Source organism: Marmota monax, unplaced genomic scaffold, assembly GCF_021218885.2.
Source record: "Marmota monax isolate L192 unplaced genomic scaffold, Marmota_monax_Labrador192_F-V1.1 WCK01_AAM20220418_F8-fsc00076, whole genome shotgun sequence".
NCBI lineage: Eukaryota > Metazoa > Chordata > Mammalia > Rodentia > Sciuridae > Marmota > Marmota monax.
Window position 1 is genome coordinate 7255168 of NW_026692843.1, and position 14988 is coordinate 7270155.

General features: G+C 54.6%; 1 pseudogene; it reads right to left on the reverse strand.

The window, feature by feature from the left end:
- Window positions 1-881: 881 nt before the first annotated feature.
- On the reverse strand, window positions 882-1380 carry LOC124095557 (thioredoxin, mitochondrial-like; annotated as a pseudogene).
- Window positions 1381-14988: the final 13608 nt, after the last annotated feature.

Here is a 14988-nt window from a genome sequence, read left to right on the forward strand (position 1 = left end):
GCACAGTTTTGTATCCACCCCACTTAGCATTCGCTCATCTTCCTAGATCTGTAAATCAACATTCTTCACCAAGTTAGGCAAGCTGTGGCGATTCTTTCTTTTTTCTTCTTTTTCCCCACAGCGCAGACCCTCGTTTATTGGCCTGACTTGTTCACAGGGCCGCCTCCTGCTCAGAGAACCGGGGCGGCTGGCAGGGGGGGTGGGTGTGCCTGGAGCCTGCCAGTCGAGGCCTTGAGGGCTCCTGCAGCCCCCCCGCTGCCCTCTGCCCTGGTGCCTGGGAGGGAGGATGGGGAGAGGGGCGCCTCTTTGGGGGACAGGGACTGAGGCTATGGGGGTCTCAGTGGGTCCCAGGGTCTGTTCTTCACAGCAGGAGGTAGAAGGGATCACATAGGACTTTAATATAGACCTGCAAAAAGGGAGAATTCTCTATCACTGTCACCTCTTTGGCTTCTTGTTTCCTCCTTTTTCTTATTTACAAAACCGCAGCAGGAAAGAACAGGGAAGGAGGCAGATGGGACAGGGTGGGGTACAGACCAGAAGGGACCGAGGAGATGGGGCCCAGCTGCTGCCGCCTGGTCAGTCCCTCTGCAGGCTGGCCCGGAGCTTTCTAGCATCTTGGGAGAACAGCAACCGGCCCCTAGAGGGAGCAGAAAGAAGGAGTGGGTGGGAACACCACGTCCCCTCCCCAGATGGCGGCAGCACCTCTGACGGCCACCCTGGCAGCGCAGGTGGGCAGCATGGTGGCTCTGTGTCTACAGAGTGGTCTCCAAAGCAGAGGCCCATGGGTGGACACAGGGGACGAGGGGAGAGCTGAGTTCTACTGGACTCCCCCCAGGATGGGCGTCCAGGCGGGCAGGGCGGTCAGGACACTTCCCTGCTCGTCAGCCAGTCGGCTTCTTGAGGAAGGCCTGCTAGCCCTCATCTTTGATGCCTACACACTTGCCCACCATGTCCCCATTCTTGATGGCCAGCACAGTAGGCGCAGCTGACACCTCTTACTTGATGGTGAAGTCTGTGTTGTCATCAGTGTCCACCTTGGCCATCACCTCCTCCCCACGCTGCTTGGCCACCATCTTTTCTAACTGCGGCCCCAGGATCTTGCAGGGGCCACACCACCATGCATGGAGATCCACAGCCGCTGGAGTCTTATTGTTGATCACTTGGTCTTGAAGGTCAGGTCCATCCCGGACATTAAGGGTCATTGATTAGACTCTGGTGCAATATATTGTCTGAGCTGGGCTGGATGTTACCGTTAGGCCACCAGAACAGCACTTTGGGGGTCTGCAGAGCCTTGTAGGTGAGGGGTGCCCACTGACCCTGAGGGAACTTCCTGGAGACTGTAGAGGCCAGGAGCCTCCTCGGGAGAAGTCGCTGAGCCATCTGTAAGGGAAAGGGGCAGGAGGGTCTAGGACACAACAGGAGGTCAACACACCAAGGAAACAAAGGGATTTGGGAGTCCTGGGTGGGGGTGGGGGTAGGAAGATACAGGGGCTGGATGCAAGATGCAAGGAAATATGTAAGATTTCTGGGGTAGAGGTTAGTGAGGAACGAGGAAACAGGAAAGGAGGTGACAACCCAAAAGAGATCGAGATGCAGGTGGAATCATAGCATAAGGATGAGAGGAAGGAACTACCATTTGCAGAGCACCTGCTGAGGGTCAAGTGCATCACATGCGTTATTGGTTGTCCCCCATCAACTCTGAGGAAGTTGCTGCTTAGTGCTGCCGGTTCCAGAGAGGAATCCAAGGCTCAGGTAGGTTGCTGACATGCCCCAGGTAACTCAAACATTAGATGATGGTCAACGTCAGAACCCAAAGCTCTTCAGAAGTGCTTAGTCTATTGCCTGATCTTTTCTAAAAAGGTATTTTAATGGGAAATTAAGGAAAAAGGAAGTGTCAAAGGATTGTCAAAGAGGCTATGGGGGTTTCAGTGGGGCCCAGGGTCTGTTCTTCACAGCAGGAGGTAGAAGGGATCACATAGGACCTTAATATAGACCTGCAAAAAGGGAGAATTCTCTATCACTGTCACCTCTTTGGCTCTGCCTGAGCAGCTATTCAGAGGAACTAGTCAACACAGGGGCCGGAGGGCCCAGGGGACCCAAAGGAGGCTCCTGTGTGGAGGGGACTGGGGAAAGGGACGCCACCAAGGGAACTCGGCTCCCTGGAGGGCCAGGTCCTTCTGCCCGGGGACCTCCACCTGCTGACCACCAGCCTGAGGAGGAGCACCCACAGCTGTCTCCTGGGGACACCTCCTGCAGCCACCCGTGGGCCCCCTCCTCCCTGCAGCGCCAGCTCTCCCTGCCTGTCAGGGGCACGCCTGTCCCATTATGTCTTCAGATGTGTGCTGCCCATTTTCCTTCCTCTGGTTCCCCAACTCCAATAATGGACGCTGCTCTGTTTCTGTCTCCAGCCTTCTGCGAAGCCCACCTGGCGAGTGGTCACTCAGTTTATGTTGTGCGGCTCTCAGCTGGCCACCTGGGTCTCTCACCCTGTGGACACCTCTGCGGGTCCTCTGTCTATTTACACCTCAGACTCACGCTTCCCTCTAAGTGCCAGAACACGCTCAGTGGGTGCCCACCTGCACCCTCGGTCCTTTCTTTCCTGGGTTCGAGCCGCCGTTTCCTCTTCATGGCTGTGATGACAACTGGACGCTGGGCATCATGAGCTACATGGTGCAGAGTCCCGGCCTTTGCTGTTACTATAAAAAGTGGTTTTTTGTTTCATAAGACAATTCAGTTCCCTGGAACCCAACAGGCTGTATCTGCTGGGGGCGGGGGCAGCGGACACCTCACCTCATTGTCTGGGTCTGTCCCCTGCTTTCCTGCTTCCTGCTCCCCTAAAGCTCGCCAGCTCCCCGACCAGCCCGGGGCTTCCAGGTCCCTTGTGGAGCTCAGGGCCATGCTCACTGTGACCCCTCGCTGCCCTGACTCCCCGACCTCTGGCTGAACGGGTGTCCTTCCACATTCTGCCGTTTGGTTGCGGTCTTGCTGGCCGAGTGACCACACGTCCACCCAGTGCAGCACCTGGCGCCTCCCAGCTAAACCCCACAAATTCCCAGGCTCCCGCCATCGTGGTCTTGTCCCTGCCAGGTTTTGCCTGTATGGGTTTTCCTCCGGTGCCTGGGAGAGTTGGGTTAAAAAATCAACATTTTTAGACTAACTTTTGTCTGTTATCTGTGAGAGTTAGTTTTTCCAAATTGTCTACCATTAATCTCTCTCTTTTTTTTTTTAGCTTTTGCTGGAGACTGGGTAAACAATACTGATTCTGGTTTCTTAAGAAAGAATTTTTGAAGGCCATATTCTCAGCCTATGCAAAAGATAAAAATTCAACCTGATGAAGACAGTAAGCAGCCTTGATCACTCACTGCACTTGTCACCTTAAGAAAACACCAAAACTCTGAGACTAAATTATAAGGCACCAACATCCGCGTGTGATTATGGATCCCCAAGGACAGTGGGAGCAGTTTCTGTGGAGCTCCCAGGTTTCCATCAGCGACCCCTCGTCAGTCATTATGGCGCTCACACTCCCTGCCTGTGTGGCTGGCCCACACACTGGAAACCTCATTGAGCATGGAGCAAGGCCACACTGAGCATCGGGGCTCCTGGAGAGCCCCATGGCAAACCTGCTGTCCCCGCTCATGGACACCAGGTCTGTCAACACAGGCCGCAAGGGTGAGGGGCAAGAATGGACCCGAGTGGTGGGCCAGGTGTGTGTGGCCCAGTGGTGAGCCAGCTGAGGCTGGGGTCTGGTCTTGGTGGTCCTGGGGACAGAACCCAGGGCCCTGCACCCTGAGCTGCATCCCAGCCCTTTTATTGTTTTGAGTCAGAGCCTCACTAGTTGATGAGGAGGCTCAGAACTCGCAGTTCTCCTGCCTGGGTCTCCTGTGTCCTTGGGATTATAGGCGTACTCTGCTGCAGCCCAGGAGCTGGCTCTTGTGCTGATGGCACTGAGGTCCAGCAGTTGATGGTGGCCAGGAGCAGAGGGTGCTGGGAGTTGGAGTTTGATGGCCTTTTTTTTTAACCTTTCTGAGTTGGTTCTTTGAAAGACGGAAGAGACACGTCTTCTCGTGCGGAGGAGAAGGAGAGCGTGAGAAGAGACTCTAACAAGGAGGATGTAGAGGAGGAGCGCTGGGCTGGCCTGGGGGGGCGGTGCAAGCTGAGCCTGGGGGTGGGGCATGAACACCCCTTTCCTTGGCAGAAGAGAAAGAGGGAGGAAGGCCCAGGTGCTGACAGGCAGGAAGCCTCCTGATCCAGCCCGACCGACTTTCCCGGGTTCTTTAGAGCAGTGTTCTCCTCAGAGAGACAGAAATGAACGTCTTCTCTTCCTCTTTGGGGTGAAAGTACGGGAGACATCACTGTGCTCAAAGACACCATGAGGGACACTGGACGTGACAGCACTCGGGCCCGGGAGGCCTTGAGGTCAAAGAGCCGGACTCTGGGGCTGTGAGGAGGAGCTAGGTGGAGCCTGGGCACCTGGCTGTGAGGAGAAGCCCTGGGTCCTGAGGGAACAGCAGGCCTGCCTGCCCTCGGTGGGCGCTGGGCTCTGCCTGAGCAGGGAGACGGCCCCTGTGGGCCGAGTTCTGACTGCAGCTCTGGGAGGCTCCTTCCCAGATGGTGCCACATCTCTGTTCTGGGAACACACCTTCAGTGGGAGTGCAGAGGGTCGGGGCTCCTGCTGTCCTTCACACGCCACCCCCCGGGTACTTCATGGCTGCACGGAGGTAACGAAGACCCACCCTGGCCTGGCCTGCTCTCCTGGTCTGCATTGCCCTTCTGTTTGCAGGCCGCACTCAGCCTTTCTCCAGGGCTCTGACCCCTCTCAGCCTCTGGGGCTCCAGATCCCCCAGCTGCACCCCATCTCAGACTTGCTGTCACCCAGGACTCAGCCTGGTATCTCACTCCAGCTATCACACCACCCCATAGCCCAGCACCCTCACAGGCAGGGCTGCCGTGTCTTCGAGGGGCCCTGTCAGGCCGCCAGTCTGGCTCAGGGCCGTGGCCAGACACCAAGGAGGGCTCCCTGGTCCCACTGAGAAACCCAGATGCAGGGCAGAGCCCAAGAGGCACCAGGCACAGGTCAGACGGTCGTCTGTGGACACAGGCCCTGGCACCCCAGGCCCTGCCCCTGGCCTGTGGGAGAAGCCATGTGTCTTGGGTGATGTTGAGTGATGTGCAGCACCTCCAACCACAGCATGCAATCTTGCAGGAGGCCAGCTGCTTTCCTGACCCAGGTCTTGCCGAGTACTTGATCCAGTGCAGAGGCCAAAGAAATCCAGAATGAGGGGCACTTGTGACAGGTTCATCTGAAACTCACTCTGAAAATGAAGCTGGCAGCAAGTCTTAAATTGCATGGCTGTCCATTCTGACTAGTGGGGAAAAAACACCAAAAACCATAAATGCCCTTTTGTCAGAACACATCCCATCTCCACCACGGGGTACCTACAGCCCCTTCCAGTTTCCTGGTCCAGAAACCAAGGTCTGGCCAAGGAAGACACTGCCCAGGAGTCCTGTGCCATGTTTGGGTGTGTTCCCCGGGGATTTGTTTCCCCATCGCCCCAAACTCCTTGAATTGGAACGACCCACGATCAACCCTGGGAAAAGAAGTGAGGATGAGCAGCTGGGAAGGATACTGCCTGCTGGTAGATGGCCTCCCCCAACCAAGTGCAGAGCCGGGGAGGAGGTGGTCCATGTCCAGGAGCTTCTGAAGGTGCCCTTACAGCGTGAGCTCTGTGTGGGGGGATCAGGCAGGCGGTGTGAGCAGAGGGGGAGGCACCTCCCGCCCCAGGAGCCGTCCTGGATCAGAGTCTGTCGGCGTAGAAATGGGGCTCAGCTGGGAGCTGTGCACTTCTGCCATCACCCGGGTGTGGCCTGGAAGAGGAGCGTGGCCAGGGCAATGAGCAGTGTGCGCACTGCCTCCCGCAGGCCCGCGCTTGAGAATGACCGAGGCCAGCAAGCCCCGCACCGCCAGAAGCACCAGCCAGGCCTCCAGGAGTCATCCAAGCCCCAGGGAAGGAAGGAAGGAAGGAAGGAAGGAAGAGCACCCTGGAAGCTCAGGCCACACCAAACATCACAAAATCGTGGACCACCTGAAACTGGCTTAAGAAACTGTCCAACCCTCCATGAGACAACGGGAAAAAAATCAGATCATCTTTGAAACCAAATTAGAAAAAAACGAGGAACTGCTTCCAACTTGAAAGGAGGAAACCAGGGACACACGGAGGAGACGGGCGAGGTGTGAATTGCACACGGAGCAGCAAGCCACGCGTCCAGGGGTGTGGCACCAGACGGCAGTTAGGACACGGCTGGACAGCTATCAGGGAGGTGTGAGTTGAGCCCGGGAAGCTTCCCTAATCGTACCATGAGGACAAAGAGATGAAAGTGAAGAAGACACAGCCCAGCCCATGGACACAGGGACGTGGCGTGAGTGTGCAGCTGTCCTAGGGCCTGCTGGCACTGACCTGAGGCTGCTTTCCCGGGAGTGAGCTGAACGACATCTGGCCAGGGGAGGGGCGTGGGCAGCAAACCTGCAGGGAGCTCCCTGGCACAAGGCCTCAGCCATCGTGCCTTCCTGGCACATCCGCAGACTCTTCAATGCCAAGCCAGAAATGGAACTTTTACCAAGACCCACAGGTGCTGTGACCAGCACCTTGATATTCGGCCACCATGTTGTGCATGAGTGAGAAGCAATAAGATGTGCCCAGAAAGTAATCCTGCCACTGCCCCCTCCCATGGGGTCCCTGAGGATGGGCCACCATCTCCCCCTGTGGGTCCCTGGCAGCACACTCCACAAGGCACCTGCACTCAGGCAACTGAATCAATCATAAAGTTCAGAGGCCTGACTAGATCACAGCCAGCAGGTAGCCCTGGGACGTCTGGGACTTGGCCTGGGGAACTGGTGAGGCGGCTTGTGTTGCTTGAGGTCTTCTCCCTGGGTTAAGCTTGGCCTGAAGCGCTGTATCAGGCAGGTTCTCCTGAGCCACAGAACTGACAGGAAAGACACCTGTCCACACACACGAGACTTCATTATGAAAATCAGCTCACATGATTTTGGAGGCCAAGACATTTCACAATGTGATGTCTGTGACCAAAAGTGCTGGTGTAGTGGCTCCATGAGCCCCAGGCCTGACGACTGGGGAGCCAGTGCCATAGATTCTGATCTGAGTCAAAGGCCGAGAAGCAGGAGCTCTGGGCCAAGTGCAGGAGAAGGTGGACTTCCTCGCTCAGGAGGACACCTTTCTGTCCTGTGCTGACCCTCAGGGGATTGAGTAATGCTGCCCACATTGGAGGGTAGGTCTCAGCCACTGATGGAACCCCTGCCTCTCCCGAGCGCCCCAGACACACAGGAGTCATGCCTTACCTGGTCTCCAACGCTGCATCTCTGATGTGGGTTGAGCATGTCCCCCAGTGACTCGTGTGCTGGAACCTGGGTCCCCAGGGTGAAGATACTGAGGGGACAGGCCCAGTGGGAGGTGCATAGGCTTGAAGGCTTGACCTTCATGAATGGAGGGATGACAGGTCTCATGGGAATCCGTGAGTTCTCATGCAGGCCAGTGGTTATAGAGCAATCTACCTCAGGTTTGCTTCTGGTATAGCCAGTTCTATACCATGTGTGACACAGCAAGGGCCCTCACCAGATCACTGGCTCCATGCTACTTACACCCTCTAGCCACAAGAATCAACAAATAAACTTCTTTACTTTGTAAGTTACCTGTCTCAGATACTTTGTTATAGTAACACAAAATAAGCGAAGATGCCGAGTCCCCCTTTAGGCCAGTCAGAGTGACACCTGAAATCTCTCACTGTACCTGCTGAGGCCTCTGTGCCTCCACTTACTCTCAATCCCAGGACAGCTGCTCTTGAGCCACCTCATCCATGCTGTGGCTTAGAACAGAATCTGCTTCAGCCCTGGCTTCTCGGTCGCAACAGCTCATGGTGATCACCCAGGATCTTTACAAAACGCCAGTGTCCCAAAACCCACCATAGTTGAGGCAAAGGGATAGGGCCACAGCTTTGAACACCAGCACAGTTAAGGTCCCCCTGCAATGACAGGCTCCAGGAAAGTCCAGTGCACATCTCCTCCTCTGAGCCTCTGGTGTCCGACCGCTGCTGCAGCCACCTCTGATCTGCAGTCATTCTGCAGGCTCAGGACGATGGCTCAGAACCTGCCAGAGGGGTCTGTGTGAGTGGGGAGGGACAAGGCACCCTCCTCCTGTCAGCTAGTTCTCAGAGGGTGGCGGGAGGCCCTGGTGGAACCGCAGGATGGCTGCATGGAGGCCCTGCTCCTGGGCTGTCCTGGGGGAAGCTCTCCTCAGCACTCACTGTGTCAGCAGGACCCTTGCCAGCTCTGTCAGAACAGCGAGGAGAGCCATGCAAACACTCTTGTTGTCACTTATTAGGCACAAGACAGGCACCAGCAGGGAGTGCATTCTGGCCAAGCATTTGGTAGAAATACAGTCTCCACCTGTTGAGCTATTTGAGTCCAAGAAATTCTAACTCTGACTTCTTGCCCTCTCACCAAATGCCTTTGGGCGTCTCCCAGCTGGCCTGGCACCCGCAGACTTTACATCCTGGCTCTACATACAAATATGATCTGGGCTCACTGTCCAGTCTCTAGGAAGCAGATTGAATTGCAAATCTTTTTTCTGGGGAATGTTCAAAGGGCCCAGTGCTGCAGATCCCTCTGGTGGACCTGCAACTTGGGCTGCTGTCTAGCCGAGGCACATGCACACAAGCTCTGGGTTTCTCCTGACCCCATTTGCTGCTCGTAGGAAGCTGCAGGGGACTCTGAGCAATGTGGTGAGAAAGAGCCTCCACAGATGCCTACAAAGCGGCCTTGCCCACCCTGGCTGATTGCAGAACACCCAAGGACGTGAAGTGCCGCTTATACCACCTGGAAGTGGCTTCACAGAATTTTCTCAGAGCTACCATCTTGGTTCTTAAAGTGCTCTCTGTCTTGTCATGTCTGTCTGGCCCTGGCTCTGAGAATGGTCAGTAAAGACACTGGACCTACCTGCTGATGGAAGCCCCTGCTTCTCAGCACATTCCGGTCCCTGAGGTTACTAAAGGGCGTGCACGCATCTGTCATTCCCCTCCAACCACGGGGACTCCTGGCTGGTAAATGTGCTGTCTGAGATTGTTAGTTAATGCTTCCCCCCAGCAGCTCCCCACAAACCCAGTCCCAGCTAGTCTACCAGGCAATTCGATGCATTTGAACATTCATACAAGATGAAACAAGAACCTCTTCTGAGAAGGATTGTTTTCTTTGCATTAATCAATATGTTATTATGTTAGGATGTTAAATTACATGTCCATTGACCTTGAGGTGCTGAAATACAGAGGGTTTGTACATGCTGGAAATGAAACACAGGGGCCCACAAAGCGACACACCTAAATCAAAGTTCTGTGATAAATGCGCACAGCAAACTTAATTTGATATTATTGCTATTACGAGTCTATTCTTTGTTGCCAGTCACAAGGCGGCGGAGTGGGGGGGATCAGGTTTATGATCATGAGAAAAAGAATTGAGCCTCCGTGGAGCCCTAAGAGATGGTGTGTTCTGTTCCCCAATCAGGAGATGGACAGATGCAGGGGGCAATGGCCCCTGGAGCCCTGCCTCTGGGTGTTTGCTCTACCCCAAAGGCATAGGACACCTGTGGCAGGTCGTGAGGCTTTTTCACGGCAAGGGGTTGGCCACTCACTCACCCGACCAGTTGTCACTCCAGCTATACAGAGGTGTGTTTAGGAAGTGCTGTTAACAGGGCCCTGAAAACCAGTCCGTCCCAGCTGACATAGAGGGCGTGGCCAGGTGGGAGCTGGCTTACCAGTGTCCTCTGCTGTGGCCTGGCCCAGTTCCCTAGGGAGCTCCGCAGAGTGGTCCACCTGGTGGAGAGGAGAACCCAAGGCTCAGGCCATTCAGAGGGCTGCTCAAGTTCTCAGAGAGGTAGCTCTGGACCTGCCCCACGTTTCCCACGACCCCGGGAGGGCCTGAGGAACTGTGCTAAGTCCTGAGAGTGGATTCCTGTCTTACACCGACAGTGAATTTGAACTAGACGGTGGCTCCCCAAGGGGCTATTCTGTTCATCTGTACATGCTGGACCCTAACATAAGGCTTTGTCCAAAAATTCTAACAAATACCCACTCTGTGCATTGCTCAGACCACAATAAAAACCCTCTGTGTTTGCCTGGTGCTCAGCTTCCTCCTGAGCATCCCCATGACCCTGGGGACTGTTTAGAAAGAGAGACAGAGAATGCCCCCGATGGGAGGCCTGCCTGCCTGGTGGACATGTGGACGATGGTGGGCCGGGAGAACTCCACATGCTGGTGCAGGTGTGGCCTCAGGTGGGTTCCGTGGCTGTAGGGTGGCGATTACCACAACTGCTTTGGAAAACAGTCCCACAATGGTTCCTGAGGTCAGATACTCCTGATCCACTCCACAGACGCCCGTCCTGGGTAGACCGCCCAAGGAAATTCTTGCACATGAACAATCAGAGATGCATTAGTCCTTAGCAGCACAGCTAGCAACAGCTAAAACCCGGAGATCAGCCAAACGGTGGCCAGGGTGGAGTGGGTCAAGAAAGGATGACACAGGCGCTCAGCGCAGTGTCCTAGAGCAGCCTAGTGAACCAGCGCAAGGCCCTCCCCGCAGAGCTCACAGTGGAGAACAGCCCAGTCCCCAAGGGCACAGGCAGGAGGGCGCCATTTTTATAAAGTTAAAAAATATACGACTTTAGGAAAAATATGTGAAATATATAAACAGAGAAACAAAAGAATGATGGACTTGATAATGCCCACTTTGGTCAAGGGAGATCAGGGGAAGGAGAGTAGTTAGGGCCAGCACAGGCGAGAAGTTGGTATTTTTGGTCAGATTCCTAATTTTTGTTTGGGATGATGGATCCACTTGTAATAAAAAGAACCAAGCATAAATAGAGCTAAAAGGAAAATCATGTTCTGATAATATGTTCATTGCTGTGACCAGGATTGTCCCTTGGCCCTTGGCGTGTTGAAGCCCGGGATCCCATGTGACTGTGTCAGGTGACAAGGCAAAAGCAGGTAATGAAGGTGACGTGAGGTCAGGGAGGGCTCCCAGGCCAAAGATTGGCAGCCTTATGAGGAAGAGGAAAAGCCCTCCCTGTCCATGCGTGAGGACCCAGAGAGAAGTCCACATCTGCAGGCCAGGAAGGGCCCTTAGCAGAATGACCGGCTGGCACCTGACCTCAGACTTCCTGCCTCCAGGACTGTGAGGACACGTCCACTCCTCAAAGTCCCCAGGCTGTGGGAAGTGTGATGGTGACCTGTGACAGTGACTGAAAGAGGATGTGACCCCAGGGCAGCAAGCCCAGGACCAAAGGACAAGGGTCAGGGAGAGAAGAACATGAAAGACAGTGGGCGGCCAAGAAGACCCACGGACAGGAAAATGCAGACACAGCCCTCTGCTCTGTGTCCTCCTGTCTACTGCTCTCTTGGCCAAAGTCCACGTCCACGCCGTGGGCTGCTGCCTACCCAGGAAGCCAAGGCCCCATGCCCTGGGCCAGCGTCACGTGGGCCTGGTTGGGTCCAGCCACACAGAGCTGAAGGATCTGGGAGGCACGGGTGTCGAGTGTGATGTAGGCTCAGAGAGACCAGCTTTCCTTTGGTCCCACAGTAGTAAGTGACAGCTGGGATTTGAACCCAGGCAGAGTGGCCTAAGGATCCATGGCCTTACCCTCTCTGCTGGGTTGCCCTGGGTTGAGGTGAGGATGCCACTCCACAGCTGATGTCCCATCAGGGAGAGCTAAAAGCAGAGCCAGTGGGTGGGGAGCAGAGACCCTCGGCCTTTCCCTGGCTCTGTGCGTGGAGGCGTGGAGCAGGGTTTAGTGCGCCGGGAGGATTTTTCTGTGGTCTCCCACCACTGGATACAGGGAGCTTAATGGGATAGCAGCTGGGGCTGGGGACACTCCTGTCACATCATGATAGGACAGAGGGTGCCCCTGGCTCCCACAGGAGGACATGAGGGGTGCTGAGAGAAGAGTGGGCTCTGGATCAGGGCAGGACGCTTCCCTGCCCTCCCCACTCTGGGAGGCCCCCAGAGGGATCGCCTGCTGCTCTGCCAGGAGTCTGGAGCAGCACTGGGAAGGGTCTGGCAGCCACAGCCCAGTGTGGATGAGGGGAGAGGGCTGCGCTGTGACTCTGGGGGAGGCGTGAGCCCAAGGGCTCTGGGAACGGACTGTGCTCGTCCTGAGTGGTTCAGCTCAAACCCAGCCCAGGACCCCAGACCCACTCCTCCGGTGGAGCTCCACACAGGGAGGCTGGCTCTTCAGACTTGGGGTGGCTCCATCTAGGGACCTGCAAGTGGGCGAATCAGGTATTCGTGTGTCCTGTGGCCCCACACCCAATCATTCACCCATGACTCAACCCCCCCAAGGCCCCAAGGCCCCACCAGCTGCCTTGGCTTGGGGTCTGTCACTCATCCTTCCGTTGGTGGTTGGATGCTCCCAAAGCTTTTCCCTTGCAAGGTGGTGGAGGAAGGAAAGCTCCCACACGAACACACAGGTGTCCGCAGACCCCGGGTTCTGACCCACTGATGGCAGAGATGGCCGTAGCCATCTGCCGCAGTCCGGCTGCAGCAAAATAACGGGGGGGTGGCAAGCAACTTGTGTAGGTTGATACAGCAGGAGTGGGAGCCGTTTATTGTAGGGCAACAGAGGTATTTATACATTCCACACAGTTTATCTAATTAGCATAAACTAGATACAGCAGTCAACCAATCAGGAATCTCCACACTTAATGGCTCCTTGGCGTTACTTCACAAACCACTCCCTCTGGCAAAATGCCAGGCGCCATCCTGACTTGTTTACAGACCCTAACAGCCAGCCTTACCCTGAGCACGGCAGGTGCTGCCCCACCCTCTGTCCTGTACCCCACCCTGCCACCTCCATCCTTGGCCATGGCGGCTGGGTACGGAAGACCCGTCTGGCCTTGGCACCGCAGCCGCTGCTCCTCTGTAGTGCCTGGGCCGTCGGGATTGCTACCCTGTGCTGGGGTCAGCTGGCTCACTCAGTGTCTGGCTGCCCCACCCCTATTCCCTTGCAGGGTCTCTGTCCTCCATGAGCAAGTGACTCTGCAGCTTGGCTTCTCTAGGCTGCCCTGGAGGCTGCAGGAGCCCATAGCCTCACCCCATTTGGGAGGCCACTCCTTTGCAGGGATGGCTGCTAGCTACACCTAAGGGTCCTCCCGAGCACCAGGACTCTTGTGGTGTCTGCCTGGGAGATGTCGCTCTGGTGGTTAAGAAGTCAGACACTACTTAGGATCACATGATGATTTAATGGTAGGAGTGATTAAAATAAAAGACTTAATTGGCTTGAGTTCGGATACCAAAAATGATCTTGTTAAAAATTGTCAAAATAAATTGATTTATAAGTGCCACTAGATGCTTAGAATTAAATTATGCACATTTCCTCCTCTACATTAGCTTTTTTAAGCTCAGTAACAATCTTCTGATATTGCCAGTATCACTCCCTTTTCACTGAGAGGAATATGTTCTCAAAAATACAAAGTTCCTATGGATAGCTTCTTCCTGGTCAAAGATAAAACAGTGCGGAGAATATCCTGAACATGGAGATGTAGCCTAGAAATCCACCCACATTTGTCTGCAGTCTCGATGAGGCTTATAACTCAAACAGAAAAATCAGTCCGTATTCATATTATACCATCTCTTTTCCCCCAAGCTAAGACTCGTGAAATCCTCCAGTTTACAAATCACTTGTATTGACAGCTTGATGTATTAAGAAATAAATAACATTTCTAGGGAGAAAATTAATTTTGAAAATAATTAAAGATGATTAGCTCCTGGTTGAATACAAAAGAGTTTGGTTTCTGCAGAATGTCATCCTGAGGGTTTGACATTCCACCTCAGGGCCTGAAAAGCTAGAGAAGACCAATTGCAATAATATGAATAACACACACACACACACACACACACACAAATCCTCTTCAGAGTCACCACCAAGGGTCTGTGAAAGACTATTATTATGTCAAACTTCTTTATCTACTACTGACAATTCTAACAGAGAACAAAGGAGAGAATTTGCCCTTGAAGTTTACCAACTCTCGGCTGCAAAGCCTGCTCCATCTTCCTTAATGTCAATAACCAACACAGAGGTGAAACGGATTCACCCTGCATGCATCTGGGGTGAGAGCAGAAACCATGATTTCAGAGCGTTTTGTCTAACAGCCTAGGGACAGTGATGGGCTACAGAATAATGTAAATCCATTACTGTTATATTAGAAAAGAAAATCGAGGTACAGTATGGAGACGAGAAAAATAGCACTGTGAGAGGTGACCAAGGCGGGTCTGTGGGCAAGGTGCGCGCTCCGTGGGAGCTGTGTGCACAGGGCTGTCGGCTCTCCTGGACTCTCGCCGTTGCCCCAGAGCCTGGTGGGCAGGGTCCACAGGGCCCTGGGCCTCCTGCCACTCTGCCTTTCCCCTCCCCAGGACCCCTGCACTAATTTTCATGGTTATCCTGGAAACTTAACTTGATGCTGAGCAAAGACTGAAGCACAGCAGCGGACCATCTTCTGCCGGAATAGCATGAGGCCTTGGGGAGTCCAGCTGGCTCCACCTCCCTGTCCACAGGCTACTGCCTGACCCTGGTTTTGCTAAATGACCACCAGAAATCAAGGCTGCTATTGTGGCCTGCTTCACCTGCATAGGTTTAGCCACCTTCCCCTCTTGTCACACAGCATGTCCCTTGCATCTCAGACCTTCTGAGACCCTGTCCCCACAGCCCTGCAGTCCAGAATCCCCATGGTGAGGCCCCAGGGTGCTAAGTGCCCCTGAAACCTGCCACGCCCCCCCTCCACGGCTGCTGCTCCCCAGGGTGGTCCTCTCTGGCTGCTCTAGGATTGCTCTTTCTTCACGTGCTGTGGTTTTAACTACCCTGCGGTTCCATGGGGACGGCGTCATGCTGTGTTTAGTTATCCTGCCTTTAAAGGCTTGCGACGTACTGTTATTAA